Genomic DNA, 26,647 nt, shown 5'->3' with positions numbered 1-26,647 from the left:
GCAGCAGAGCAGAGACTTGTCTCTCGACAGCTGCCTTGAGAGATGGAGCTTAACACCAGTCGCCATGAGCTAAGCAACATGGTGGATTCCCACAGCGGTACACAGAGATGTCTCCAAGCCATGCAGCACACTGCATGGTAGATTTAGCTTGTGCTAGTACAGACAAAAAAAAAAAAAAAAAAAAAAAAAAAAAAAAAAAAAAAAAAAAAAAAAAAAACGGTTTCTGGGCAACTCATTCCCAGATGGAGGCATAGACCCCCCACTGTTACCCAGAGTTGGCAGTGAGCATGGCTCATGGTAAACATACCTCTACCATGTTGGGAAGCTAAAATAAGCAGAGCCAGCAGCCAGGGCTGCTGCTTAGGTCCTAGCCACACTGCAATTTAAATCAATGGTCAAAACATAATTACAGATTCATAATAAGACAGATTCAGATGGAATAAAACTCTAAACGGTTTACAGTGTTTGTAAAAATATACATAGGCTTGGAAGAGAGGGGAAAAGGAATCTAGACAGTTATATAAAGAAATAAATACTTTTAAAGATAAGCTCTTTAAAGAGACAATAAGAATAATATGAAAGTTAAGCCATGTAAAGATGGAAATTAGACAATAATCTGGATATTACATTTTATTGTATTGTCTTTTGGGATTTTTAACTGGAGAGAGACATTTGATTATAAAGGCTGCTGAGTTAAACCAATATGTATAATTTAAAGGTATCTTGACTTCAAAATTTATGTCTAAGGATCATTGCTTTGGAAGAGAGGTTCTGCTTTTGTTTCCACAGAAGATGGGAACCTGTGGATTGCTTCCAGGCTAATATGGTTTGATCAACCAAGACTCCCTGAAAAGTTGTTATAGCCTGTAATTTAACTATAATTCTTTATTTTCTCAGAATCAAACACTTCAGAGATCTGCACAATATGGCATTTAAGATGTTTTAACAACATAGATTTTTTTTTCTTCTTTTATGACTGTGAGACCTATCTGCTCCTGGCGGCACCAATCTACTTCAGAGAGGTGACAGGCATTGAAGAAACTCCATATGGAGTTTATTTTCATTGTGGTAAAAGTTAGCCACTGGGCAAGAAAGTGCCCTCACATCAACTGCTGACAGTATGCTGTCCAAAATGGACAAACAGGACATACAATAAAGGATTGCCGATCCTTGCCAAGACAAGGTAGGAAGGCTCTGTAGAAAAATCCTGCTTCACAGAGGAGTCTGTCAGATATGCTAAACCTGTAGGCCAAAGATTGCAGAGAAACCTCGAGTGACTGTCCAGGCAGCCAGCAGTTTCTGTCATTTCTCAATTTTTTTGGAAGCTGCTTGTTTGCACTTTCTTTTTTTACTAGGTAATATTATTTCCTTCTCAGGTCTCTGAGGGAGTTCAATATTAATTAGTTATAGTTATAATTTTTTTTTGTTAGGGAAGAAATTCAGAAAAGAAACTCACTAAGAGGTTTAAAGTGTATAAGTTTGAAAGATATCAAAAAGATAGTTTGGGTAATGGAATTAGGATAGAAGGTAAAGATTAGAGACAATCTTTTGGATTCACAAAAATAGGATAGATAATGGAATATTTTCTCTGAATTTGTCAACTGCAAATGAACTAGACATTGTTTATGTATTTATTGCTTGTATATATGGTATATAGTTATTGTACTTATTGTATATAGTTTTTCTTATAACTTTTAAAAAATTTATATAAGACAAAAAAGGGGAAATGTGGTGATATTTTATCTGTGTCCCCCCGTAAAGTTTATCTGAGGGTCAGAGGAAAAAGCCAATCATTACAATAAACATAGAGGTCATGCAATGGTAGCACATGCCTTTAATCCTATCTCTCAGAAAGCAGAGATCCGTCTGGATCTCTGTGAGTTCAAGGCAACATTGGGAACAGAGCCAAGCATGATGGTACACACCTTTAATCCCAGCACTAACCATAAAGGTCTGGAGGTCTGTACAGACAGACAGGAAGTGACAGAGCTGGGTAGAAAGAGGAACTGATGTAGCTGGGTGGAGAGAGGAAATGAGATGGCAGAGCAGACAGGCATATAGGTATGGGTAGACAGGAAGTACCTCTCTTTGGAAGCTGCAGAGTTGGTGATGTGAGCTTAGCTGTGGCTTTTCCTATTCCTCTGATCTCTCAGGTTTTAACCCCGATATCTGGCTCTGGGTCTGGGTCTATTTTTATTAATAAGACCTTTTAGCACTTCGTTATACAGTAATTATTTTTTAAAAAAGAAAATATATTTCTGGCATTTTGGAGGCCTGTCAAGTTCCCAAAACAATTTTACACTCCCATTTATACATGTTTACAGCCCTCCATACTTTCTCCAGCACTTAGTATTATCTACCTATTTAATTATAACTGTCTTAGTGAGTGTAAAACAGCATATCCTTGTGTTTTTGCTTTGAATTCTTTAAGCTAAGGGTGTTAAACACCTATTGGGGGGCTTATTTTAGATTTGTACATATTCTATATAGAAATGTCTATTCATATAAGCAAGGATTTTTAGATTATACTATTTAGGAATATATGTGTGTATATGTACACACACACACACACACACACACACACACACACACACATATTTAGGCTTACTGGTTGTGCTTTAGCTAGTTCAACAATGGCTGTCTCTCAAAGGAAAAGCCAAGAATTTTGTAGTTCTACAAATCAGTCTACAATTCTGGATGCCTCAACTGATTTTAAGTCTACATTGGAATCTCAAAGAGATAGTTCTAATACTGTGGAAGGAATGCCCCCAGCAGAAGGTTAGGTGAACTTTCCAGTGAGAGTGGGAGCAAGCAGGCAAAAACCCAAAGCTTCCTTTTTCCATGTCCTTTTAATAGACCTACACCAGAAAGTATGGCCTAGATTGGTTTAGGGTGAGTCTTCTCATCTTTAATAATCCAGTCCATTAAAAACAATCCTTCATAGGTATGCCCAGATGCTTGGGTTTCAGTTGATTTCACTTGTGTCGAGTTAACACCCCCGAGTGGCCATCAAAATCCCAAAGTCTATTCTGGATCTAGTACCATTTTCACTTATTTTCCCAATGTAGAACATTTTGAAATTATGAAGTCCTACAACTCTGTTCTTCTTTTAAAGTTCTTTAGGATATTCTGGGACATTTCCATTTCCATATGAATTTTCGGAACAGTTTTAAAATTTAAATGAAAAAAGAAACCTCAGTGTTGTTAGGGATTACATTACAAGCCATATACAGGGTACCCACCACACCTTGAATCACAAGCCTTCTAATCTATGAGTACAGATTTTTCCATTCCCTTACATCCACTACCATTCCTTCCCATAGTGGCTCTGTGGTTTCTAAGTACAAATAATTACTATACCTCATACATCAAATGTTTTCCTGTGTGTCTTATTCATCATGATAATGTGAGAAGTTGCATTGTGTTCTCACTATCATTTTTCAGGTTGTTCACTGATAGTCTGTAGAAATACAATATATTTTTTATGACTCAATCTGGTGTTCTATAATTGTGCATAACTTGCTTGTTAGATCTAATAGTTTATTAAATGGATTCCTTAGGATCTGCTATCAACTAGATCATGCTACTATAAGTAAAGATTATTTCTTTTTTTTTCCTTTCCAGCTGAGTCCTTTGCTTCTAATATTAGCCTAACTGCCCTGATAGAACATCCATGCTAAATCAGCACAGAATAAATCTCATTTGACCATTAAGTATAGTTTTCTTTTTTTTACTTAAATATTTTTTCATTTACATACCAACCCCAGTTCCCTCTCCCTCCCATTCTCCTGCCCCCCACCTTCCCTATCCCATCCCCCATCTATTCCTCAGAGGGCATAAGGCCTCCCTTGGTTAGTTAACAAAGTCTGTCATACCAAGTTGAGGCAGGTCCTAGCCCCATCCCTGTGTATCAAGGCTCAGCAAGGTATCCCACCATAGGGAATGGGCTCCATTCCCTATGCTAGTTCGTGCATCTGGGATAAGTCCTGGTTCCACTGCCAGGGACCCCACAAACATATCAAGCCACACAAATGTCATCCACCTTCAGAGGACCTAGTTCAGTCCCATGCAGGTTCTCCAGTTGTCCGTCCAGATTCCTTGATCTCCCACTAGCTCGGGTCAGCTGTCTTTGTGATTTTTCCCCATCATGATCTTGACACACACACCCCTTTGCTCATATGATCCCCTCTGTCTCTCTTCAACTGAACTCCAGGAGCTCAGCCCAGTGCTTGGCTGTGGGTGACTGCATCTGCTTCCATCAGTTACTGAATGAAGGTTCTATGATGACACTTAGGGTCGTCACCGATCTTATTACAGGGGAAGGCCAGTTCAGGTGCTCACTCCATTGTTGCTAGGAGTCTTAGCTGGGGTCATCTTTGTGGGTTCCTGGGCATTTCCCTAGCTCCAGGTTTCTCCCTTACCCATAATGGCTCCCTCTGTCAAGATAGCTCTTTCTTCGCTCTCCTTCTCCACCCCTCCCCCAACTCAGCCATCCCCATCCCTCATGTTTCCCTATCCCACTCCCTTTCTCCTATCCACCCCCCCCCCCCGCCCCAGTTTACCCAGGAGATCTTAATTATTTCCCCTTCCTGGGGCCTTCCATGTATATCCCTCTTAGGGTCCTCCTTTTTACCTAGCTTCTCTGGGGTTGTAGATTGTATCCTGTTTATCCTTTGCTTGGCATTTAATATACACTTCTTAGTGAATACATACTGTGTTTATCTTTCTGGGCCTGGGTTACCTCACTCAGGATGATTTTTTTCTAGTTCCATCCATTTGCCTACAAATGTCATGATGTCTTTTTTTTTTTTTTTTTTTTTTTTTTGGCCACCAAGTATACTCCATTGTGTAAATGTACCACACTTATCCATTCTTCAGTTTGGGGGCATCTAGGTTGTTTCCAGGTTCTGTTTATTATGAATAATGTTGCTATGAACATAGGTTGAGCAAGTGTCCTTGTGTGTGATTGAGCATCTCTTCAGTATATACCCAAAAGTGATACTGCTGGGTCTTGAGGTAGGTTGACTCCCAATTTTCTGAGATACTGCCATACTCATTTCCATAGTGGCTGTACAAGTTTGTACTCCCACCAGCAGTGAAGGAGTGTTCCCCTTACTCCACAACCTTTCCAATATAAGCTGTCATCAGTGTTTTTGATCTTGGCCATTCTGACAGGTGTAAGATGGTATCTCAGGGTTGTTTTTATTTTCATTTCCCTGATGGCTAAGGATGTTGAGCAATTTCTTAAATGATTACAAGTATTTGATTAGGGATTTTTGTGCCAATAGTTACAAAAGCTATGGCTTGTGTACTTATCTTTCCTTATTATGCTATTTCTTAATTTTCACATCAAAAAGTATTCTGCCCTCATGAGTCCATGAGTACTCCTCCTTCCTATTTTTCTGAGGGATTAAGGAAAGATTGATATTAACTTTTTAAATGTTTGGGAAAATGCCGGTGAAGCCACCAAAGACTGAGAAATAAAAGAGACTTCAAGACACTGTTAGATTACAGAAAAGCAGGAATATTGTACCCAGTAATTCTGTCCTTTAGAAAGCATAAAAAACATGTGATAATAGAAATGGAATGACTTAAAACAAAATTGAAACAAGATAAATTAGCAACAAAAGATGTGGAAATGTGGGCCAAACTAATAGGCCTGCTCTCTTCTCTCTGCTGTTCTCCATTCCATTTGATGTAAGTCACAAATTATAATGGTTCTCACTGTATACAGAGGAAATATGCAAGATATATTTTATTATAATCAAAGAAAAATTTAAAAGACATGGAGTAAAGATTAAAATTGAGAGGCAAAAATATAAGAAAATAAAAAATAATAAATAATAATAAAAATAAAATAAAATGTCAGATTTAGGTCCTAACTGATATTCATGCCAACTGTAAACTTTCTTACACACCAACAAAAGACACAGCAGCAAGATGGTCACTATGAGGTTAAGAGCACCGGCTGCTCTTCCAGAGACCTTGAGTTCAATTCCCAGCAACCACATGGTGGCTCACAACCATTTATAATGAGATCTGTTGCCCTCTTCTGGCATGCAGACAGACATGTGGGCAAAACACTGTATACATAATAAAAAAAAGTCTTAACAACAACAACAAAAAGATGGTCACTATAAAAGAAAGGACACTTTAGCTGGACCTTAAGGACATGATGCACTCAAAGGAAACATCATTAGGTACAGCTATCACAGTGCCTGGATCTCCTGCTCAAGCAAAGAGCAGCCTTAATGGTGCTATGATCATCAGTGCAGCCAGGTACAGAGGTCAGGGGGCATAATAAGTGACAGACACCGGCAGAGGGGGTGGAAGGATGACAACAAAGAGGAAGCATACCAAAGACTATTTGGGCTTTGTGTATAGTAACTGGAGATAGTGGGCAGAGGACACTGCAATGTGGTAACACTGGACATTTTGTCAGTATTGGTGTTTTGCCTTCTTCCATCAAATTTTTACCAGAGGGGAGAAAAGAAAAATGACAGCATACTCACAATAGACCCTAAATGAATTCTCTTTTTCAAAAAGTTGCATATTATAAGGCTGGAGAGATGGCTCAGTGGTTAAGAGCACTCGCTATTCTTAAAGAGGAACTGGGTTTGGTTCCCAGCACTCACAAGGTGACTCATTTGATAAAGTTTGAAATAGGTGCAAACTATAAACCAGCATTGTCTATGGCCAATACCCACACTGTGAATAGTAATCCATTGGTAATACTAATAAGCAATGGATTAAACAAGGTACAGGTATAAACCATAGGATTCACTGTGGCTTGGTGTGTTGAACACTTCTGATTGACATACACTGGCCAGAGCATAACCTAACTATAGCAGGAGCTCATGATAAGTGAAACCTTACCACATCACTGCTAAGAAAGCGACAATGATGAGACCCACCCATCTCAGTGTGAATGTACTGTGCAAGAATTTACAAGGAAAGGAAGTATGGCTTAGGGGTAATACATTTCGAGCAATAATGAACAGATGCCTCTTTGGGGAAAAAAAACAGAAAATAATATTTTAAAAATTCCTTCCTGGTGATGATAAAAATTTTGTCTCCCATGAATTTCATTTCAGTGGAAAATAAAGGCAATAAACAAGTAAACAAATAAGAAAAACATGGTTAATGGTTAACTTCAGGGAAGAAAATAAAGGCCTATTAAAGGCCTAGTGAGACAGTAACAAAAAGATATTCATGTAAAATGCAGCTGGCTGTTCATCACTGATAAGGAACCACACAAAGAAACACTGAGCTGTTTAATATTTTGCTTCTCACTTCTCTGTCAGCTACAGTGACTTTCATATGACAAAGAATGAGAAAACCTTGATAGAATGAATATAAATCCATGTTGGGTAAGATGCTAAATAAATCTGCATTTTGATTTCCTCATTTAAATCTCTGAAATGCATTATATATGGGATGGGCTGTGTTACAAATCAGATGAAGTATCATCAGTCTAGACCAGCAATGAGTCAAGTGTAACAAGAAGAAACATGATAACAATAAATGTAAAAACCCTCACTTGTAGTCCCCCCAAATGTAACTGTACAAGATAGAGAAGGCACACTTCTTCTATTTCCTGTTATCAGAGGCATAGTCATTATAAAATGTGAGTGATGAAAGGCTAAGAGCAAAGATGGAAATAGTAACTGCTGTGTTCGAGGCTAGGATGAGAAGAGGTAGACTGCTAGGAAACCAAACCCTTGTCAGTGACAAAGTAGAAAATGCCTTGGTCAGATATTGGGTTTACTTTCTAAAATCCATCAAACTGAACTAAGGAAACATAAAAGTCAGAACCCCTAGAGAAGTTGATAATCAATTGTAAGAAAGACAAAACACAGGTTTTTCATGGAACTCGTGAATAATCTATACAAACCTGTGAACTGCATTTCTGTTAAATACATGCCTTCTGGAAAACAGCTTTGCCTCTGCACCTAAAATGTAGGATGACATCATGTATCTCAGCATCACCATATGGAAACTTAAGTGGTTTGATTTAGAAGGACTCCCATCTGAGCTAACAGTGGGATGCAGATACTAACCAAGTAATGATGGTGATATAATAATAATGTGATTTGATAGTATGAATTAGGAGAAACACGCTGTGAAGAATTAGAGTGTGTTGTTGATATGTTACTTATGTGCACTAGTTCAGAGAGAAATGCAGAATATAAAACACTAATCATAATAGCTGTGCTCAACCATGGTGGTTGTATAAAAATAATTGAAATATTATCACAAGTAAGGATGCATTGATCTGTCCTGTAGAATATTAAGGAGTAAAACTGTCACTAATGATTAATATAAAAGAAATACTTTTATACTGAGACAGGGTCTCAGTCTGTAGTCCTGACTAGCCTGAAACTCACTGTGTAGACTAGGCTAGCCTCAAATTCACAGAGACCTACCTGCTTCTGACTCCTTAGTGCTGGGATTAAAGGAGTTCACCACTATGCTCAACCCTCATATATATATATATGTGTGTGTGTGTGTGTGTGTGTGTGTGTGTTCATATGTATATATATATGATTTTATTTTTATTTTACTCATGTGCATGTGTGTCTGTGTGAAAATATGCTTATATATGTGTAGGTGTTGATAGAGACCAGAAAAGGAGTTGGATCCTTTGGAGCTAGAGTTAGAGGTATTTGTGAGTCACCCAATGTGGGAAATGGGATATGAACTCTTGTGCTTATGGTTGAGTAGTAATTGTTCTTAACTACAGAGCCATCCCTCCAGTCCCAAGAAATACATATTTAAAATAAATTAAATGGCTGCTCTGATCAAAATATTTTGTATGTTGTCAAAAATTCAAGGTTCTTATACTGTACATCTGCCTACAAATAGTTTATTTTTATGACATGAAGCCTTAGTCTTTAAGCTATTTAGGGTGGTAAGAATTACAGGTGAGTAGCAACCCATGCTTATCATAATTACAGCCATGTTAATTAGGTTTTCGAGATATGCAAGATATCTATATCATATGGATAGGTAGTCTTCAAACACTTCACAGACCTTGATAATAAGGCATTTAAATGTTTTAGTAACTTAGAACTCTGTTGATGTGAGACATGATTGCTCCTAGCAGCACTGTTCTACTCCCAAGAAGATGTTTGGCATTGAAGAGACTCCTTATGGAAATTGTCTTCTTGGCATAAGCGGTCTGTTGGTCAAAGAACTGCCCTTGCCTCAACTGCTAACAGTAAGCACACTGTCCAATCCAGACAAGCAGGACAAAGGGGAAAGTGACTGCTGAACCTTGCCAAGACAGGGTAGGAAAGTCTTCCAAATTTTCCCTGCTTCTGGAAATGGTTTGTCAAATATTAGACCTGTAGCCAAAAATGGGTGCCCCAACATTGCAGAGAAACTTTGGATGATTGTCTAGGCAGCCAGTTCTCTCTGTCATTTCTCGCATTTTTTGGAAGTTGCTTGCTTGTACTTCCTGTTCACTCAGGTAATATTATTTTCCTTCTCAGGTCTTTGATGGGGTTGAAGGCTAGATAGCTACAGTTACAATACTCTCATATCTTACTAAGAGCATATCAGGTACAAGATTTAGATCCTTCAGGATAGGTTTTGTTATTACCCTTTCTTTCTCCTGGATAATACCTGATAATTGTTCTTATTGTAATTTTGTATTGGGAATAGAACCATCTTATTCAAAAAAAAGGGAGAATGTTGTGGGAATTTGTTCTGCCAATAGCTTTTGGGGTACAAACCTTAGGACATGGTTTTCTGTCTGCATACATGACCCCTTAAGAGCAGAGGGAGTCTAGTTGTGAAGTTTCTCTTGGGGTGATCAGAGACCAGATAGCCAGATTCATTTACTCCTGGGCAGAATGGAGGTGAATGACTACTGTTTACTTGGTTCTGAATCCTTGAGTGTATTTTCTCCATTTTATATCTTAATAAATCCTTGATACCCTTTTAACAGACTCTCATTGCTTCACTTATAGCAGTCTTTCTCTCAAAATAGGAAATATCCAGATCAGAATACAGTAAATTGGAAACATAGATTATAGAAAACTCAAATCAGGACTGAATAAGATATTAGATGGGATTAATACAATCATTGTGTCCCAAAGATTTCAGTTTTGTCATTGAGTATAAAGGTGACCAAGCTGACTGTATTAGTTCATGCCTTGGATTCAGTACTTGGAGAAATATAGAATGGGAATCTATATAAAAATGAAGCGTGGAGAGTGAGATTTCTTCCAAAACAATAAATCTTGCTATTGATTGTTCTTGACCATCATTATCACTACTCAAGTCATTCTCCTTAAGCTATTTGGTGGTTTTAGCTTTTCATTCAGTTTAATATCAGCCACTGTTGAAATGTTTCAAATAATGAATTCATCAGTAGCAGGGGTAAAGTCTAATCCATGCTCACTGGCCATCCTTTCTTCTTTTATTGGGCATCATTCATTATCAAATGTGCTTCTCCAAAGTTATGCATCAAAGGAGAGGAGCTTTAGCAAATGATTGATGAGTCGGTCAATAGTTAATCGTTTTCTAGAGCCCAGAATGACAATTTAGAGTCCAACTCCCCAGAAGTTCTTTTTCAGTCTTGGGTAAAAATGGTTCATTTCCATTGGGACTTACTGATGAAGGTGCTCTTTTTTTTTCCCTACCCATGGATGTTTCAGTTGCAGAAACAAATGCCTAAAAGCCATGGTTACAGCATCACCTGCCATCAAGGGATGCATCATCAGGAGGAAGAGGGTGGTGAGAGTGTAAGAGGTTGCATCCTAACAAACCCTTCTGCCAGGGGCACTGCAGTGTGGTGCTCATCTTCCTGTGGAAACCAATCACCCACTTGTCAAAAGAAATAAATCTATGTCGGTGTACAGGGGAAGACTTAACCAGGACATAAACATGACGGAAGAGCCTAGAAGCAAAAGCAACCATATGTACAAAGGGCCAGAAGAAGGAGAAAGAAATGTTCAACAAACCCCAAACATTTCAAGTTAAGGGCAGAGAGATGATGATTGCAGCTGAAAAGTCAAAAGGTTATAAAAGACCATTGAAGCCACGCTAAAGAGTTATTTTTTCTTATCTGTAACTAATATTTATCTGTAATTATTTTTCTAATCTGTAACTCTTCATCCGTAATAAGGGAAGAAGGTTAGGATCACCAGCAAAGGATGGTCTTACTGTCTCACTATTAAGATCTGTGTCTCTAGCTCTTCAAACTTAAGTTCGGCTGTTCATGTCACTGGTATCAGTGGTCTGAGACAGTGCTAGCACTGTATTAGCCAACAAATGAAGAGTTAGCTAGTAACAAATAAGGCCATATGGGAATCCAAATCAAAGTGTCCCTTGAAGTAAGACATGGCTTCTTTTAGAGCAGTTTAATTAGAAAGTGTTAGGATCTATCCCAGGTAAGATGTATCTTAGTTGCCTTTGCTATTGCTGTGAAGAGATACCATGACCATAGCAACTCTTATAAAGGAAAACATTTAATTGGGGCTGACTTTTAGATTCAAAGGTTCACCTCAAAGGTTCAGCTTATTGTCATGGAGGGAAGTATGGTAGCACTCAGGCAGACGTGATGCTGGGGAGGTAGCTGAGAGTTCTACATCCAGATCAGCAGGCAGCAGGCAGAGAGAAGGACACTGGTCCTGGATTGATCTTCTGAAACCTCAAAGCCCACTCCAGTGATATACTTCCTCCAAAATCCCACACCTTTAGTAATGTCACTCCCTATGAGTGTATGGAGGCCAGTTTCATTCAAACCACCACAGATGGCATCAGTACACACTCCATTCAAACACAGAAGGGACTTTGTTTTTGTTGGCTGATGATGGAAGATATGAAGCATTCTCACAATGGTAGTTATAACCTCTGAAGAGTATCTTTGATCACAGGATGTCTCTGGCTTAGGGTATTGTATTTTCTGTGCAGATAGGGAGAAAGAGAGACCAAAGACATGAAAGAAACATAAGGCACACTCAAATATATGGGATCTGCTTCCTGTGTGGTTCTCTGGGCACCTTCCTCTTCATGTGCTCTTCACAATCTATCATTTCCCACTCAAGCCTACATCAACCACAGTAGCCAGTAGCATCTGTGCCTCTGTGTATGCATCCTAAATGTTCAGTTATTGTTAGATTGCTATTCAGGCCTCAAGGAAGGAGAACACTGACAGTCTAAGCCAAAGAAGATCCACTCTGTCCTGCTCCAAGAGTAATAACCAAAAGAGGAAGTCATGTGGCCATTGGGTTCTGTGTTAGTTGGGATTTCTATCACTGTGACAAAACACCATGACCAAAAAGCAAGCTGGAGAGGAAAGGGTTTATTTGGCTTACACTTCAGCATTGCTGTTCATCACTGAAGGGAGTCAAGGCAAAAACTCAAACAGGACAGGGTCCTGGAGGCAGGAGCTGATGCAGAGGTCATGGAGGAGTGATGCTTACTAGCTTGCTTCCCCTGCCTTGCTCAACCTGCTTTCTTATAAAACCCAGGACTTACCAGCCCAGGAATAGCACCACCCGCCATGAGCTGGGCCCTCCCCCGTTGATTAATTGAGAAAATGTCTTACAGCTGGATCTCATGGAGGCATTTCCTCAACTGAGGCGCCTTCCTCTCTGATGACTCTAGCTTGTGTGAAGTTGACACACAAAACCAGCCAGTCCAGGTTCTGAGGATGAAAGCAGAGGATAGATGAATGTGAGAATCCAACCAGGGTCTCCCTTCCTCAGTCACCCCTTTCCCTTCTATCCAGTCCACTGCCCCAGTCCTCATCTGAGGGCAAAAACAGAAACTGGAATTGTATTCCTATGGAAGGCAAAATGAAAGTTCAGGATTGCATGTCTGTAGAGTGGAAAATAGACAATCTTGCTCCTTTTGGGGGGATGGGGCCCGGAATTTTATTTTTCTCCTTTTATTGACAATAGATTTTCTTCTCACATAATATATCTGGATTACAGTTTCCCCTCCCTCTAATCCTCCGAGTTCCTCCTCCCCTCCCCTCCCATCTGGATGCACTCCCTGTCTGTCTCTCATTAAAAACAAACAGGCTCCTAAGGAATCATCATAATATATAAAAATAAAAAAAAAATAAGGGAACGCTACTCTTAAGCACAAACAAAGAACTAAAAACAATATTAAATGGGTGATAGATTTTTAATATAATTATTTGAAAACTTCTAAGTTCAAAGTCATTCTGATTTAAAACCAACCGTGGTGTAAATATAAAACTCAAGAAAATGAAATGTTTATGATAAACAAAAGATGTAAATTATTTTCCTTATAAAGCTATTTTATAGTTTTGGCCAACTTTTACTAACTGGAACATAAGCTATTATTTTTAGCTACATGTCCTTAATAGAAAAAAAACTTTTCTGAGTGGAGAAAAGTATCCTCTCGCCTGAGAAATGAACAGTGCATGAAATATTAAAGACTTCAAAGTAGCAAAGTGGTTATGTCCCCAAGAGGACTTCTTCGTGTCAATGGCACAGCTCAGACCACACAGGTGTGCCTGTTCTCAGGAGCCCAAGCTGAGTTTTAGTCCCTTGACCTTCACCAACTCGTGAAACAGCTAAAACTTACTTAAATAATGTTGTCAAGAGCAACCACACAAATGACACACAAAGTCCGACCCCAGCTCTGATAAATAAGATGCAATTCAATGTTCAACAATTAAACAGTCTTACAAAAACCACATGAATTCAAAAGGAAATTCTCTTCATCAAAACATCATTAGTGTAAATTAACTAAGTCTTCCCAGGGGAGGATAATCCCTTTAAAGTATATTTTAATAAGAGACATTTTAATAAGTAATGTGAAACATTTTGAAGATAAAAGACATTTAAAAAAATATGTAATTGATCTTAAATGTAAGCTATCAAAGTGGTGTTGAGTGATACTGAATGCTTTAAATAACAAATTCCTTCCATTTAGAATCTGGCATTGTAAAACTGAATGTTTAAGAAGTGAATTGATATTCATTAAATTTTTAGATAAACATGAAAAAGATGTTAATATTGTTATCTTTAATTTCTTGTATACAATGGTGAGGGATTGTCTCACTTTTTCTCCTAATTTTTGTCCAGTTATGTAGACGAATTTCTAGATGGTCTTATTAAATAAAATATACAGAGCCAAATATAGGGGTGAAAGCCTTAGAGAAAGATCAGGAAAAGAGGGAAAGCCATAGCTAACCTTACCTCACTACCTTGCTTCCAAATGCGAGTTACTTCCTGTCTACCCAGACCTTTATTGTCTTGTTGGTCTGCCCTCTCATTGGCTCTCTTAGCCCAGCTACCTCACTTCCTCTTCCTACACAGCTCTGTCACTTTCTGTCTGTCTGTACAGACCTCCAGGCCTCTATGATTGGTACTGGGATTAAAGGCATGTGTCACCATGCTTGGCTCTGTTCCCTAGTGTGGCCTTGAACACATAGAGAGCCTGCCTGCTAAGTGATAGGATTAAGGGTGTGTGCTACCACTGCCTGACTTCTTTGTTTACTTAAAATGGTTTGCTATTTCCTCTGATCTCCAGGCAAACTCTATTTACTAAAGCACAAATAAAATATCACATTTCAGCACAAATAAAATTATCACCACATTTCCCCTTTTTTATCTAATAAATTTTTTTTAAAAAAAGTTGTAACATAAGAAAAACTATATACAATAAGTACAATAACTATATACAATACATACAAGCAATAATTGGGAGCACAATATATCAACCACATGGTTAATTTTTTTCCCTGAAGACAAATGTGAATTAAGACCCAAGAAATGCTGGGCAGTGGTGGCATACACCTTTGATCCCAGCACTCTGGAGACAGAGGTAGCTGGATCTCTGAGTTCAAAGCTAGCGGTCTTCAGAGTGAGTTCCAGGGCAATCAGGACTGTTACATAGAGAAACCTCGTCTCAAAACAACAACAACAACAACAAAAAAGACCCAAGAAGCTGAGAATGATGGTCTATAAGGCAAGAGGTTTGCCTGAAGTTCAAGGTTAGCCTGGGGTAAGGAAAAACCAAAGCAAATATGGAATAGAGCATTTACATGCCTACTTTTTCTCACAGACAGGTAATAGTCAAGAACCATTCATTGTCCCTGGCTCTTTATTTTCTTGAAATCTAGACTATGTTATCTCTGTTTGTGACTCATATTAAATATTTTATACCTTGATGTTGATTCCCCGTCATCCTTTGTGAATTCAAGGATTCAGCAAGTCTGTCACAATCTCAGTTGCCCATTCCAGTGTTAGGGCCCAAGTTTATTAATCACTCAGTTTCTATACCTGAGAGGTCTAAGGTCATACTGCAGACAGGGCATGGTATCCTTGTTAGGTTCGTGGCATTGAATAAGAATGTTTTCCTGAAATTGATTGAATCTGTTAGGACTCTGACTTTCATATTTTCTGGAATACAGTCTCACCTGTAGCTGAATTCTTCTGTGGATGAAAAGAGTCCATCTGGCAGTGGTAACAGTTCCAGCACAGCACAAAGACACCTTTAGTTCACTACCTGGTGTGTTGGAAGAACTGAATGATGTGAGTGTGTAGGACCCTGCCAACAATTATGTCCATTCGTTCTTTCTCAATGCCTGGCACTCACAGATGAAGAAAGCCCCCTTTCTTCCCCACAGGGAGCTTGCAATCTGATTCTGAAAATAATATTCATTCAACTGGGAGTAATTTGTTCATGCTGTGAATTCCACAGGTCGGGGCAATTAGTTTGAGAAGACTAGAAAAACAGAGTCCTTGCACAATGCCTGAGTTGGAGGAGACATGTTCAAGTAGCATTTGTTTAGCTCAAGCACTTGCATGTGTAGTATTTCATTGAAACTTCCTATTTTCTCTGCAGTAATTGCACTTAATCCCCTTTGAAAAGCTAACTGCTACGGAATGCAAACAATTTTTCTTGGACCACCCAGTTGGGGGAGATAGGGTATAAATAAACTCTCCAAACTAAATCCCATCATCTGTTTGTTGTATCAACTTTTCCTGTACTCTACCTTGGCTTTGCAATACTCAGGGCAGTGCACAGCATATTACAAATAAAACAAAGGTTGAATTCACAAACTGTGTGCAGTAATATAAAAGGCATCTTTGTAACAACGTTTTCAAATGTTACAGCACATCAGTCTCCCAGTAAAAGACTCAAGGCTAGATAATGCTAGTGAGTCACCATTATCTCTCTGGGAAGGTGAAAAGGGATGATAGATAGGGAGGTATTGCTGGTGTCTGCACAGCCTCAGCTTAGCTAGAGCACTGCCGGTGTCTCAGAACAGTCACCCCAGCCCAACAGAAACTACTCCTCCCTGAAGCATCCTTCTTAAAAGAGTTAAAATAAAAATCAGAAGCACTTTCAATTTATCTTGAAACCATCAGAAATGCCTTGAAGAAATGGAAAGAGACCAGCACAGTCTTCAACTGAGTACTGTTGAAATCTTCCCTTAAAAGGCCTCTATCCTAGTATACCACACAGCGTGTTCAAAATAGTCACAGGAGAACAGCTGGACTGATCAGGCACAGATTTTGAAAGTAGATGAAGCAGCAGTATTGTGTCATCAAATCTCCCAGCCCTGGAGCAAATGATAAGACATGTTCTCTTTCTTATTTCTCATTTGCAGGTGCAATCATTTACAACTAAATGGCAGGACTCTCTCTCTAACACACAAGCAGTTAATATGCTCTAGAATTTTCCCAGGAACCAGATGGCATGCATCTCATACCAAGCTTGTTGAAATAAGAACTGAAATCATCTGCCAATAAGTTGCATGGAAGTTTTCCACAGTCTCCTTAGGTGACCCCATGTAAGATTTTGAAGTTTTTGAGGTCAGGAAGCTTATAAATATTCAGTTCTTGGTGACTCATTTCCAGGGCTGTGGTGGAGTAATTATAGAATAATTCTAGTTAGCCATCAATGAAAATATTCTGACTTCAGCTCATGTTAGAACGTCTTTTTTTCCGTAGTATCGCTGCTTTGTTTTCGTATGTCTTCCTAACTCAGAGTGCCATCTAATGAGAAGCAGATGCACAAAAAGACCCAGAGGCAGCACTAGTTTCTTTCTCTATGGACACTATCAAGGTGAGTCCAAAACTTTAGAGGACATGTAGAAATTATACTTTAAAATTTCAGTACTTGGGCCCAAACAACATCTGCAACTAATATTATAATTTGCCTTGGAGTTCTATCCTAAACCCTACACGCATCTCTAGTGGGTAGAGTCATGTGATGTATGCTTGCCCTATCCAGATACCTCACAGGATTGTATATCAATGTTCACATGTCCCACTCAGCCCAGCCAGTCAAAGCCAATGAAACACAACTGTGGGATTCTTGTTGGAAGTCTTAAGGATAAATGTCCTTTTCCCGAGATCATGTGAGCATGCAGATGCTGGTGAACATCTTGTTACCATTAAGGGGGCTTTTTGAGGATAAAAGCAGGAGTGGAAGATCTTAGAAGTGGGAAAAGAAAATGGGTGAGGTAGGTGAGGGAGAATGATCTTTGAACCTCTCTTACTATAAGAATCTCTTTCTGGACTCAAGATTTTGCTGTTGTTGATGTTATTGTTATTATACAGAGCAATAGATCCCTAATGGCTTAAGTTACTATGAGCTGGGGTTTTGCTATTGCAAGATTAAAAATATATATTATAAATTATATATTATAAAAGAGTGTTATATCTTATGTAGGAATGTTATATATTATATAAAATTTGTGCTAGCCCTGATTATGGACAAAACAATATTGTGCTCCCAGGCATTAATGAAGCATCTCTGTTAATTTTATACTCAACTTCTAGAATAGTATTCACTTCTTATTCTAAACACACCGAGGCATGGAGGGATGGCTTTTCCAGCCTCACACAAGGAGACAGTGTGATGAAATGGGTGGAGCTGTGGATGAGCTGTTCATTTGAAAACAGTCATACTTGTGGACAGCAAGAGCATGTGTGGCAGGGTAGTGTTTTCTCCCATAGGTGAAGGAAACTACGTAATTTATTTTTTCGCTAAGAGAAGAAAGAGAGTGAAACATTATTTCAGATGCCATGTAGACTTATGATTTCTTTTGTCATTCTGAGTTCAGCTTTCAACTTCATTTGTTCAAAATGGCATTGGATGGATTTATGAGGCATAACTGGGCCTCTATAGTCCATTTTTCACAGTGGCCAAGGCAGGCATCCTCACTACACCACTGTTCTCCCTGCCTCTACACACACACACACACACACACACACACACACACACACACCTCTGAGGATTTGTCTGGTCTTTATTTTAGTACGTATCGGTGAGTCTCAGCACAATCAAAAGAGTTTGTTGTCATGTACACATGTGTTTAGGTGTTAAAACACTTTCTTGTCTAACTATGTTTTCCCTTCTTCCTCCGTGTGTGTGTGTGTGTGTGTGTGTGTGTGTGTGTGTGTGTGTGTGTGATTTATGAATGTATGATATTCTGTATGCACAGATGTCTATAATTAAGCATTTCCTTGTGAGGAGGTACTCTTCCACTTCTTTCCAATCTCATTACTTCTACCTGTCTGTCTCTGGTTGCATCTCCTTGAGATCTGAATTGAGAAAAGCTCTGACCTGAGAGCTGTGGGTGGAGGCGACTCGACACAAGTCCTAGAGCACTTACTTTCCAAACTAGACGGTCTCCCAGGCCTCCTCTAACTGATGTCACAGCCAACGCTGGAGGTGGTGGTGGGCATTCTTTCAGCCTGACGGCAGAGGCAACCAAAGGATGCCTAAGTGAATGTGTTATGCTAAGCCATGAAAGCTCCCATGGTTATGACTATCATTTAAATTGTATTTGATGATCCTATTTGCTGGGTCAGTCTTGGTTTATTTAATCCCCAGGCTCAGAAAAGAAGGCTTTTTTTCCCTGTGTTATCACTGCTTCTTCCCTTGTGAGAGGAAAATATTGCTCATACCGTGCTGCAACGGCAAACAGACAGCGCTGGCTCCCTGGACGGACTCAGTGCCATCTTCCCTTGCTGTGGCATCCTCCACCCAGTCCTGGTGGTGTCCTTCACCCACATCCTCTGCTCCCCACCTTCTCCGATACCTCTAATTCTGTTGTCCAAGGGCAGGCCCTAGAAGGAAATTTTGATAAAAAAAACATAATAAATTAATATATTAATATTAATAATAATAATAATAACCCAAGCATGCAGTGAAGTGGCCTGGGTTTAAATTCCAGCTTAATCACTCTTCCACTATGTGAACTTAGAGCAAGACAGATATTTAACTTCTCAGAGTCTCAATTTCCAATTCAGTAAAATGGGGATGATAAGATAAAATTGTAGCCCTAAGTTTTCTCAGGTCCCGCCTGGCCCCACCCACAATCCCCTGGCCACTTATAAAATAATCATTCAGAGGCTTATATTAATTACTAGTTATAAGGCTTCTTGCTAGACAGCCCATTTCTATTCATCTGTAAGTTGCCACGTGGTCGTGGTATCACCTGTCTGCTGGTATCTTGCTGCTCCTTCGGTAGTGGCTGATGTCTCTCTCACTCCAGCTTTCTCTTTCCTGTCTCTCATTGGATTTCCCACCTGCCTTGCCATAGGACAAAGCAGCTTATTTATGAACCAGTGGGAACAACATATATTCACAGTGTACAGAAAGACATCCCACAGCACTTCCCATTTTCTGTATAATCAAAAAGGAAGGTTTTAACTTTAACATAGTAAAACAACATATAATAGAAAAGTTATCAAGCAGGAATTAGTTATAATATCTAGTCTACTTGTATTTGGCAAAATTAAAGAAAATATTCTATCTATCCTATATTGGTAAGTCTAAGTTTTCATATATAATTTATCTTTTATCATAACCAAGGAAAATTATAACTATTTAGTCTTCAACTACATCAAAGACCCCTAAGGATATAATAATACCTAAGTAAACAGGAAGTGCTTTGTATGCAGCTTCCAAAAATCTAGAATGACAGAGACAGCTGGCTGCTTGTACAGTCACCCAAAGTTCCTCTGCAATGTTGGGGCTTCCATCTTCAGCCTATAGGCCTACAGTTTCTCAGTTCCTTCTCCCTGTGTCCTGTAGAATGTCTGGTACTCTCCTCTGTGAAGTAGGAACCTGAAGGACCATCTCACCTTGTTTTGGCATGCGTCCTGCATGTCCAGTTTATACAAGACACTCTTAAGTAGTCCAGGCAAGAGCAGTTTCTTGCCCAAATGGCTAACTTTTGCCATAAAGAAAGCAAACTCCATATGGAGTTTCTTCAGTGTCCATCATCTTCTCTGAAGTAGATTGGTGCTGCCAGGAGTAGACATGTCTCAATGTCAGAAAAGTCAAAGTTCTTAAAACATTTTAAATGCCATATTCTGTAGGTCTTTGAAGTGTTTGAAGATTACCTACCGAATCAAAATATATCTATGAATACCCAAAAAACTTAAATAACATAACTAGAAGTTTGATTATGATAAATGACTAATTATTCTGTAGTTTAATTGTATATTATAATTTTAAATGACTTGCATAAACATAATACCTTAAATAAGAATATAAATATATATAATATAACAAAATTAACTTTAAATTTATATCAGTAAACCAAAATCCATAGCAATGTAAAATATTTCAAACAAGTTGTTGTTCTTGAAAAGTAGATTCAATAATCTCCCCCTTTCATCCTATCATATCTATATCATATCCCCCTTTTTTCTTTTAGAAAGAGATTGACTATGACCAATAACAATTTGTAACCACCCCCTAAACAAAGACAAACATCCATAATCCATTTTTTGGTAATGTGGGCATAGTTTTCTAGGCTACTTCATGCTGACTGGGGGCATAAAGAATAAAGAAAATTTTAGGATTATGGTCAAATTCTGAATGGAGTATTCTGTGAGGCTGTATTCTCTGAGTCAGTTGCCTTGAAGCTGTTCTGGATGCTGGATCATCTGGAGACCTCTCAGGGGGTCTTCCTTGATGGAACCATATTAACCTGGAAGAAATCCACAGCTTCTCATCTTCGGTGGAAAGAGAAGCAGAACCTCTTTTACAAAGCAACGTATCCTTAGACATAAATTTTGAAGTCAAAATACCATATATATATATATGTTTATCTCAGCAGCCTTTACAATCAAATGTCTATCTCCAGGTAAAAATCCCAAAGACAACATAATTCACACTCTCTGTGTGATTTCCATCTTTACATGGCTATTTTTTATATTACTTTTACTGTCTCTTTAAAGACTTTATTTTTCAAAACTACCTGTTTCTTTATATAACTCTCTATCCTGCTTTCCCTCTTTCTTCTAAGCCTACATACATTTTTACATACAGTGTAAACCATTTAGAGGTTTATTCCATCTCAATCTGTCTTTTGTGTATCTATAATCCTTTTATGATCATTGTAAACTGCAGCATGGCTAAGATTGAAGTGGCAGCCATGGCTGCTGACTCCACCCAATTCAGCTTTTTAACATGGTGGAGGTACCCAGGAGAGTTACACTTACAGCCAGCTTTGGGAAGCACTGGGTCTATGCCTCCAACAAGCAGCGTGTAGCCCAAAAACCTGTTTTTGTTGTTGTTGTCTGTACTAGGAAAAGCTAAATCCATCATGCAGTCTGTTGCATGGCTTGGAGAAACTTCTGTGTACTGTGGCAGGAATCCACCATGCTGTAGGTCAAGCCTGCAGGCTGCAGCTTGCCTGAGAGACACAACTAAGAAGCTTTTTTAGCTCCATTTTAGAATCTTCTTTTAAGTTCTCTCAACTTTTAGGTGGAAAGTTGAGCCAACACATTGAGCAACCAAATGTAGCCATAAGTTTTCTCTGGTCCCTCCCTGTACCACGGTCCCATAGCCACTTATAAAATAATCATTCAGAGGCTTATATTAATTACCAACCTCTGGCAGGCTTCTTGCCAGCGAGCTCTTATAACTTAACCCATTTCTATTCATCTATAAGTTGCCACGTGGTCGTGGCATTACCAGTCTCCTGGCATCCTGCTGTTTCTTTGGCTGTAGCCATTATCTCTTTCACTCAGCTTTCTCTTTCCTGTCTCTCTCCTTGGATTTCCTGCCTGCCTCTAAGCTGTCTTGCCATAGGCCAAAGCAGCTTATTTAATAACCAATAGGAACAACATATATTCACAGTGTGCAGAAAGACATCCCACAGCACAGAATGGTTGACTAGGGTTATTGTGGAGCATTGTAATGGTGATAATCAATATAAATCCAGGCTTTTAATAAGGATTGAGGAACAATGATGCTGACTGTGTTCCAACCAAGCACCCCTAGCTCCCTCATGTACAGTATGCAGGATTTGTCTTCAAACAACTTCTCTGTGTCGTGAAATTTGCCTGTGTTGCTCTCTAAGTATTGTCTCCAAATACAAATCCAATGTGCCTGTTGCCTTTATGGTGATAATACCGAGGAATACCACTTTGAGAGTGAAAATAATGACCCTAAACACATGCCTCAGCTCCATCCTGTGCATGGCAGGACATCTAACCCTCTGCTGTATTCCCCCCTCTTCCACTTCTGGGTGTTCTTGCTACGCAAATACAGTGTTACACAAGTCCGCCATAGCAGTTGCTTAGACTGCCTGAAGAATTACTGCTACGGAGTTCTGCAGAGTCTACCTCAGAGTAATGTCAGTTATGGGACAGATGTTACTGTCCCGTCAAAATTCATGCTGAGGTTGAATGTGGTGCTGTTAATCACAGACATATTTGGGGGGAAGTTGCTGGATTGTTGTGGGAACCCACAGTGATTCCAGTTTGTGGCTTGATTCCATCTTGACTCAAGGTCAGAGAGTTCAAGCTTGTCTTTGCTCTTTAAAGTTGGATAACAGGATGTATGGCCAAAGGCGTGGTTGCCAGATGTCTTGAGAACTAAGGAGGTGTTTATGCTTGTTTGTTCTTTGAACCATGGTGTCCTTGAGAAGGGGAGGTCTTTTGCCCCCCTTGCTTTGGGTATAAAAAGGCTGTGAGAAAAAAACTCGGGGCTGCTGTGGTATTGTCGGAGAGGCCTCCTGAACCTATTCTGTGTCTCTGTCTTTTCTTTTATGTCTTTGCTTCCCTAGCTGTTTTTCTTCAATCCACTCCCCTATTTAGGACTGTTCAGCAAGTTGGTCAGGGCCTGGCAGATTCTGAACATAAGGCCTTCATAAATGGGATAACAGAAGATGCCACAAGGCACTTGTTTGTCCTCTCTATTGTGTGAAGACACATAGAAGATGTCAGCAGTGAGAAAATGGGCTCTCACCAGACACTGAACCTGATAGTACCTTGACCTTGGATGTTCCAGATTCTAGAACTATATGCCATAAGTGTCTGACTAATAACCAAGTGAAGGCATTTTGCTATAGCAACAGGAATAGACTAAGAGACCATTTAATTAACCAGCTGGCTCAGGAACATTGCTTGATGTATACCAATATTATTCTCTAAGACAAACAGACTTTTACCTAGTCTTCCAGAAGCCTTGGGAATGCAATATATCAGGAAGAAACTGATAAAATGGCCTCCGTGAAGAAGAGACTCCTGAGGCCCACTGGTATAAACATAGCATGTGGAACACTGCCAAATATCTCAACATCTAGCTAAGAGAAGCCCACTTCAGAATCTAGAACAAACTCCCTTAGGATCTAAGAAAAACAGACCATTCTCCAAAAACTCTTTCTTGAAGGAGGTTTGCCCCATTTTCTCTGTTGACAGCATCAATTATACCAGCAGCAAACACAGGAGGTGATGAAGCCGAACCATCATATCCACAGCCAGAAAGTCAAAACTGTAGAAGCAGAATCCTCCAGAAGGAGCAAGGGAATGGAGGAAGACAGAGCTGACCTGCTTCTGGTATCAGTTAGTGTGGGCTAAACCCCAAGTCTGTCACCTGTTAAGTATTCAATTAGCTTCTTCTCAACTAAGATCAGGATGATTACACCGTCTGCTTCTGAGGGTGGCTACAGATGTTGAATGTCACAGCTCACATGAAGGACCAAGTATAGTGTCTGCCATCATTATCAATAGGGAACCCTTGGCATATGGAGAATTTATATCCTCTTCTGGGTACCGTTTTAAGAGTTTTGCCTGTCACCCTATCAGACAAATACCATCGTTTTATATTGTATGTCCTGAGAGGTTTAAGTAACTTTTACAAAGTCAGAGCTGACATTAGAACTCAAAGTTGACCCCTTTTCTTTTCTCCATTGTCCTGAGAATGTGTCCACAAAACCCCTAACTTCCATACAGTTTATTGAAAATGACAGTACACTCAGTGAACAAGCTACTCATTACAGGAAGATTTATGTTTCTTCAGCCTGTTCCCATCAGAAGGAGGGTAAAATGTGCCTGTCACAGGTTTTTTCTTCCTTTATGTGTGTGGTCCACAAACTTGGTATCTTGTAGCCTCCTGTTAACACACACACACACACACACACACACACACACACCACCCTCCTCCATTTCGAAAATCACCTTATAGTTAGCTCAGAGATATTTAAATGAAGCATTCCTAAGAGGCCTTTCCCAAAGGAAGACAGCACAAATCTTCCACCTGAAAATGTAGTTACCAGGTGCGTGTCCTAAAATGTCAAAATTTTTAATTCTTTTCAAATCCTAGTTCCACTATTTGGTTGAACCAAGTATTTGAAAATAGATTCCATACTTTTACATTGAGTATTACCAATGTGTGACTGATGCCTAAGAAAAGTCACCTGACAAAGCTCCGTAGCTGGGCTCTACTTCCATGGTTCTACTTCTTTCAGAACATCTACACTTGGATGCCCAACTTCTAAACGATGAACAAAGGGCAGCCTTCAGATTCAATGTGTGGCTTTAGGAGCTAGAGATATAGATAGAGCAGTAACTAAGAGGACTTGTTGATCTTGCAGAGGACCCAGGCTCTGTTCCTAGCACTCATATGGAGGCTCATAATCATATGTAACTCCAGTCCCAGCAGATTTGATGTCCCCTTCTGACCTCTCAAGGCAACAGGAATGAACGTGGTACACAGTCAAATGCAAGCAAGACATGAAATACATCTAGAAAATAAAATCATACACATATCTAGAAAATTAAAAAGGGGGTGGCTTTATGTTTTTCCAGCCTTATTTGAATCCCAGTTCTACAGTTCTTCAGCTCTGTGATTTTGAACATCTTGAATACTCTTTGAGACTCAGATACTATACCTGTAAAACGGGACAAATAACAGAGCTCATACCAATGTGAGAAGGGCTGTGGGTGGTACTTAATACTGCTAGCTTGACAGGGTCTGGTCCACTAGCCTAAGCCTCAGGATGTGTCTGTGAGCTAGTTTCCAGACTGGGTTAACTGAGGTGGGAAGACTCACCCTAAATGAAGACAATGTCATCTCATGGTCTGTGGTCCTGGATTGAGTGAAAGGGAGAAAGCAAGCTGAACGGAAGCCTTCATCTCTCCCTGTTTCCTGACTGTGTCTACAATGTGAGCAGATGCTCAAGCTCCTGTCTCATGACTTCCTACTTTGATGGACTCATCGTACTCTCTCAACTGTATGCCAAAGTCATTCTTCCCTTCTTTAAGTTGCTTTTCTCGGGTATTTTGTCCCAACAACAAGAAAAGTAGTTTCATACTTGTGAAGCACTGTGGAATGACTCTCATCCCTTCGGCCTGATAAATATTTTCTACCCCTTTTCATATAATGATCATTATGTGCATATTAATTGTATCACTCCTCATGATTCATATGTAAATTTCTATTCTACACAATGTACTTTTTCTTCAAGTGATTGAAATCCTGTAGCTTCCTTTTATTTATTTACCATTTTTGTCATGCCCTACTTAAATTCTTCATAAAATAATGCAGAATATCAATTAACAAATAAATTATTCATTACCGAGTCGATGTTGATCACCATATACTTATTTCTTTAAAAAACTAGTTTTGTTTTGTTTTTATTACATCAAGACTCTAGATGGAACATCTACCTCCTGCTGCCTCATCCCCTCCACGCAGCCTTTAGATGGAATACTCTTCATCATCCAGGGATTTGCCTCATTGTTTCCTCAGATTTCAGAGACACAGCTTTTAATCTGACATTCTACAACAATATGCTCCAATTAGCACTGAGAACATCCAGAGGGCCCTCCCCAGTCCCATCCCTCCTGCTCCTGGGTTGACTGTTCAGTCCCACACCCCAGAGTCTTCACCTTGACCACGCACCAAATGTGCTGAATATTGTCCTGCCTTGGTGTCAGTCACCTGCAGTTCCTCAGGCTCTAAAATACAAACCTGGCTAAGCCACTTCTTGATATTTCACCCATGGTAGCTTTGCCTTTACAATAGAACATAATGTCTCTGCAGGCATCTTTATTGAGTCAGCTATATTTTAAGCATCATGCTAAGAAAAGATAATCCTGCCTCTAAAGTGCTCCAAATTTACAGGACATAAAGATGCCCCATGAACTTAGCCCTGGCCTATCTCTAGCTCTCTCCACTTCTTACTTGGATTCTACTCCTCAGTCTTAATTAATTGCCAGCAATTGTCCAAATGTGCTCTGCTCCCACATCATCCCTAGAAGACTTCCCTAAGTCTTGGATGCCCATCTCCTATGTTTCAGTTGCTCCAGCCAATCAGCAGTTAACTCTTGTGGTAGCCATGACACACCATAAACCAATGACTTACCAGTCTGTTCAGATTATTGACATTTATTTG

General features: G+C 39.4%; 1 long non-coding RNA gene across 1 annotated transcript; it reads left to right on the top strand.

Moving 5' to 3' along the window:
- LOC143267792 (uncharacterized) lies at positions 1 to 23,802 on the top strand. The gene is made up of 4 exons (XR_013043297.1): positions 1 to 1,183; positions 15,404 to 15,524; positions 16,950 to 17,064; positions 23,670 to 23,802. It is a non-coding gene; the product is annotated as an uncharacterized LOC143267792 (long non-coding RNA).
- The last annotated feature ends 2,845 nt before the right edge of the window (positions 23,803 to 26,647 follow it).

This window comes from Peromyscus maniculatus, chromosome 11, assembly GCF_049852395.1.
Source record: "Peromyscus maniculatus bairdii isolate BWxNUB_F1_BW_parent chromosome 11, HU_Pman_BW_mat_3.1, whole genome shotgun sequence".
NCBI lineage: Eukaryota > Metazoa > Chordata > Mammalia > Rodentia > Cricetidae > Peromyscus > Peromyscus maniculatus.
Note: the sequence above shows the minus strand (reverse complement) of the source record. Positions and strands in the feature narration are given on the sequence as shown.